This window comes from Rosa chinensis, chromosome 1 (genome assembly GCF_002994745.2).
Source record: "Rosa chinensis cultivar Old Blush chromosome 1, RchiOBHm-V2, whole genome shotgun sequence".
Taxonomy (NCBI): Eukaryota; Viridiplantae; Streptophyta; class Magnoliopsida; order Rosales; family Rosaceae; genus Rosa; species Rosa chinensis.
The window spans coordinates 31,903,034-31,908,110 of NC_037088.1; the positions used below are offsets into that span (position 1 = coordinate 31,903,034).

General features: G+C 37.0%; 1 long non-coding RNA gene across 1 annotated transcript; it reads left to right on the plus strand.

Moving 5' to 3' along the window:
- The first annotated feature begins 2,036 nt into the window (after positions 1 to 2,036).
- On the plus strand, positions 2,037 to 4,382 carry LOC112196389. The gene is made up of 2 exons (XR_002935169.2): positions 2,037 to 2,583; positions 2,695 to 4,382. It is a non-coding gene; the product is annotated as an uncharacterized LOC112196389 (long non-coding RNA).
- Positions 4,383 to 5,077: the final 695 nt, after the last annotated feature.

Below are 5,077 nucleotides of genomic sequence, written 5' to 3' on the forward strand. Positions count from 1 at the left end.
CCTCGCTACACAGTAAACTGAAAGATCCGCTGGAAATGTTTCACCTCAGGTACCTTTAATTTCGAATGAATTATCTGAGATAGATAATACTGAGTCTAGAAAATCACAAAGGGTTACCAAGGGTATTCCTAAGAAACAATATGAACCAGACATCAAAGCCAAAGCTAAATATCCTATAGCTAATTACATATCTAACCATAGGTTGTATGGGTCACATGCACTTGCTGTTAATCAATTATCTACTGTATCTATTCCTAGTAGTGTCCAGGATGCATTGGAGGATCCTAAGTAGACTTAAGCGATGAATGAAGAACTAGAGGCCTTGCAGAAAAACTTGACTTGAGATATTGTGACTATGCCTGCTGGAAAGAAGACTGTTAGGTGTTTGCAGTGAAACTTAAAGCTGATGGGAGTATTCACAGGTACAAAGCCAGATTAGTTGCCAAAGGATACACCCAGCGCTATGGAATTGATTATGAAGAGATGTTTGCCCCTGTTGCAAAGATCAATATTGTTCGAATCTTGATTTCACTTGCAGCAACTAAAGATTGGCCTCTACATCAGTTTGATGTGAAGAATGCTTTCCTCAATGGAAACTTGGAGGAAGAAGTGTATATGGACATGCCGCCAGGGGTCAAAAATATGCCTTGTGATATTGGCAAGGTTTGTAAGTTGAATAAGTCTCTGTATGGTTTAAAGCAGTCTCCTAAAGCTTGGTTTGGAAGATTCTCCAAGTCTATGAGGATATTCGGATATAGAAAAAGCAACTCGGATCATACCTTGTTCATCAAGCGTAGTAAGGGTACGATTACCGCTCTGATAGTATATGTCGATGATATGATTGTCATAGGGGATGATCTAAAAGAGATGGAGGCTCTATAAAAGTATCTTTCTAAGGAATTTGAGATGAAGGACCTTGGGCAATTGAAGTACTTTCTTGGAATTGAAATATCAAGGTCTAAGAAGGGGATTTCTTTGTCCCAACGTAAGTATGTTCTTGACTTGTTAGTTGATATTGGGATGCTTGACTGCAACCCTATTGAGACACCGATCGAGATGAATCACAACCTCGCTATCTATCCGAATCAAGTTCCAACTTCCAACTGATAAAGGAAGGTACAACGCCCAGTAGGAAGACTTATTTATCTTTCTCATACTAGGCCTGATATTGCGTATGCTGTGAGTGTGGTTAATCAATTTATGCATTGTCCCAGTGAAGCACATATGGATGCAGTGTATCATATTTTGAGATATCTTAAAATGGCACCTGGAAGAGGTTTGTTGTTTGAAAAAAAGGATGAGTTGGAAGTTATGGGGTACACAGATGCATACTGGCCTGGTGATAAGACGGACAGACGGTCCACATCTGAGTATTTTATATTTGTTGGAGGAAACCTTGTGACTTGGCGCAGCAAGAAACAGAAGGTGGTTGCTAGGTCAAGTGTTGAAGCTGAGTTTCGAGGTATGGCACATGGAGTTTGTGAGATGTTGTGGATTCGTAATGTGTTGAAAGATTTGGATTTTAAGCTCAAGAAGCCTACAGACTTGCATTGTGATAACACTCTGCTATTGAAATCGCTTGTAATCCTGTTCAGCATGACCGGACTAAGCATGTGGAAGTAGATCGGCATTTCATTAAGGAAAACCTGGACAGGAAGATCATCTGTTTCCCTTTTGTGTATACAGAAGATCAATTAGCAGATATTCTTACGAAATGAGTGTCAAGGAAAGTGTTTGACAACTCAATTGACAAGTTGGGCATGATTGACATCTATGCACCAACTTGAGGGGGATCACTACTAGAATTTTGCTCTTAGACATCACAACAATTACATCGGTGAGAAATTCACACGATGTAAAAGAATATCATTAACATCGATTCCGCAAATTCTGATTTCTATGTATATAACTAACATCGTTTATTACTGTTGACCGATGTCTATATTTTGATTCTAAAATTTTCATAAACGCGGAAAGAGAGTTAAAATTGAAAATTGAAAGCGAACTGGAACCCAGCTAAAAACTTAAAACAAGATTCAAAATAAAAAGAAAGATGAGAAGAGAAGAGATTTCAAAACGCCAGGAGAGAAAGAGAGAGAGTGGGAAGAAGAAGAAAACAACAGATAGAGAGAGAGAGAGAGCGAGCGCATTCTATACTAGTCATCCTTTTTCCTTCTTCGTAGTTTCGCTCTCTCAATCCCCAATTCCCCTACACGGAGATCTCTTCTAGGGTTTCCGCCACCGTAAGATCCACCGCCCCTTCCTCAGATCTCCTTTGATCTACTTCAACCATGGAGGCAATCGAAGAGTCGTTGCAACTATCAGACTCGATGCGCAAAGGCGAGGCCATCCTCGCCGACGAAGACGTTGACGGAAACTTTACCCCCTCCTCTCTCACACACTCTCTCTCTAAAAGCCCTCTCTGTCTTTCTCTGGAATTGTCGAAGATGAAGTCTATGCAGCCAGGTACTGCTCTATTTCTTAACCAACCTAAATCTCTTCGTTGGAAACCTTTCCTTCACTGTTGACAGTGCTTAGCTAGTTGAGCTCTTCAAAAGTGCTGGGAATGTTGAGATCGTTGAGGTATGGTTTTGCTTTTAATTCGAAATTTCGCATCTTTCTGTGAATTGACTGAAGATAAATTGTGGGTTTATTGTTTCTTGGGATTAATGGGAACGTTTTAATGGTTTGTAGGTTATATATGACAACACTACTGGGAGATGCAGAGGATTTGGGTTTGTGACCATCTCTAATGATCAGGAAGTAGAAGCAGCTGCTCTCGATAGTTTAATGGCTATGTAAGTCACCATATTATGTCTATCATTTGTTTGTAGATATGCAAAAATATGAAACAAATTCTAGATATGAGATAATTGGATTGGTGTAAAATTGAGTTAATATTTCCAGGTGGTGAAACATTTGAGTTAATATTTCTAGTCAGAGTAAAATTGCATTGAGTTTCTTTTCAGATTGCTTTGGAAGGGTAATTGGTTCATACAAGAGAAGAGCTTTTAAGATACTTGCTTTAATTTGTGCATACTCAGTAGTCAGAGGACTCTGTATGGTCATTCTTTATTCTTCTGATGTTAAACAGCCATGGTTGCCTTAAATGACATACTGTCCACTTCAGTCACTCTATAGCTGTTTCAATCCCTCACACATTGTTTCTTGTGCTGATCATGGCATCTAGTTTAAATGGACTTACTGTTGGAGATCCACTCTCTAACAATCTCATGGAATCTCCTGTAAGGTCTGTAACCATGTTTTATGCAAGGTAACCTCCTGCAGTTTTCATCCTCACTTCATGTCCTAATGATGCCACTCAGCTTAATTACTAGTCCACCTTTGACTGTATTAGCTTAAATTTGCAAGAATGTGATAATATTTCTTAGTATAATGAACTCAATCTTGGACCTTTGTTCATGTCATCATGTGGTAAAACAGCAGGATAATTTCAGTTTGGGTCATAGATAGGTAGTGCTACACAACTCTTGAGAGAGGTGAAGTTCAATTTATAGCTATCCCTGATCTTGCTTTAAATTAAATCTGCCTACTTTGAAGTTTTCTGGAAATGCAAATAACATAGTAGTAGCATGCATGGTCTAGTCTGCACGTTTAGTTTCTTATTCTCTTCTCAAAATTGCTCTATTTGCATACTAGTATGGATTTGTTGTTGTTAGAAGATAGAATCTGTCAAATCGTCTATGTTTTCTGTTTAATTGCTGAGTTAGTTTGCAAATGAACGGCTTGAATAAGAGTATATCAATATATACAACTAGTATGGGTCTCTCATAACAGCTTGCATTTAGCTCTTTCACCTTAATATTTTGTACAGGTAAACATGTTCTTTTTGGTGATGTTCTGGCTTGTTTTGTGGCAAAACTGGTTTTGGCTGGTTTGCAGTACTTAAATGCTTTGTGTATTTATCAATAGCATCTGAGGTGCAATAGCATGTTTTGGCAATATATCTATCCGGATTATCTGTGGGGATTCTATGACAATATATCGCATGTTTTGGCTCATTGGCTGCAATAGCATGATTATCTATTTTTTGCTTTCTTTTCAGTTTTTATAAAACTGATATATCAACTCATTGGCACATGTTTTTGCTAGGTCCATTGCCAGCTACACCAAGAACTGCAAACTCAAGTTACAAGTATTTTTATCTTATAACAAACTGCCTTTTTTTTTTCTTTTTTCTTTTTTTCTTTTTACTGTATCTATAAACCATTTTTGTGTTCATATGGTTTATTTAGGAGACTTCAATCTTGTTCTTTTATTTTATTCTTGTATATGGAGAAGTTTAGGCCATATGTCCCCTTCTCCTTACTCTTTGTACTCTTTTTACCAATGTATTAATGAGAATTTTCTTTTGCTTACCATTTGTATTCTCATTGTGATACTTCTCTAGCGAAGAAACTGAAATAGAAGCAAGAAAAACGAAAACTCCACAACTTGATATAACAAACTGATGTCATAAATGACCAAGAACATCAGTTCTATCTATAGAGCATATGTCTAATACTGATATATAAATCAATTTCTTATATAAAATGATGTCACAATAGCAAACGAAATCAGTTTTTTATAAACCAACCGATATCTGGAGTCATTTTATACATCGGGACCTTATAAGAAACTGATGTCTAGAGTTATTTTTAACATCGGCTAAAAACCGATGTCTTTTTTTTTTGATCTTTAACATCACCCACTAAGACATCGGTAGATTTTTTTTTTTTAACATCGGTTTCTGGCCGATGTCTGAAGCCAAAATTCTAATAGTGGGAGTGTAGAATATTCTGTAAATATTTACTTTCCTTGTAGATGTAGATTACGTTTTCCTGTATAATTGTAGGAGATGTTTTCCTATTAGGAGTACTCTTATATCTCTATATTAACCTCATAACTGGAGATGAATAATAGATTGAAATATAACAAGCATATCGTAATTCATATTTTCTACTTCTGGAATGTGTTTTCAGTTTTTACTTCTGTGTGAACTTCTGTCTTTAACTCTTTGTTGGAATGTATTTTGATGGAACAGTTCATTTTTTGTGCCCTCTTGACTACGTCATCC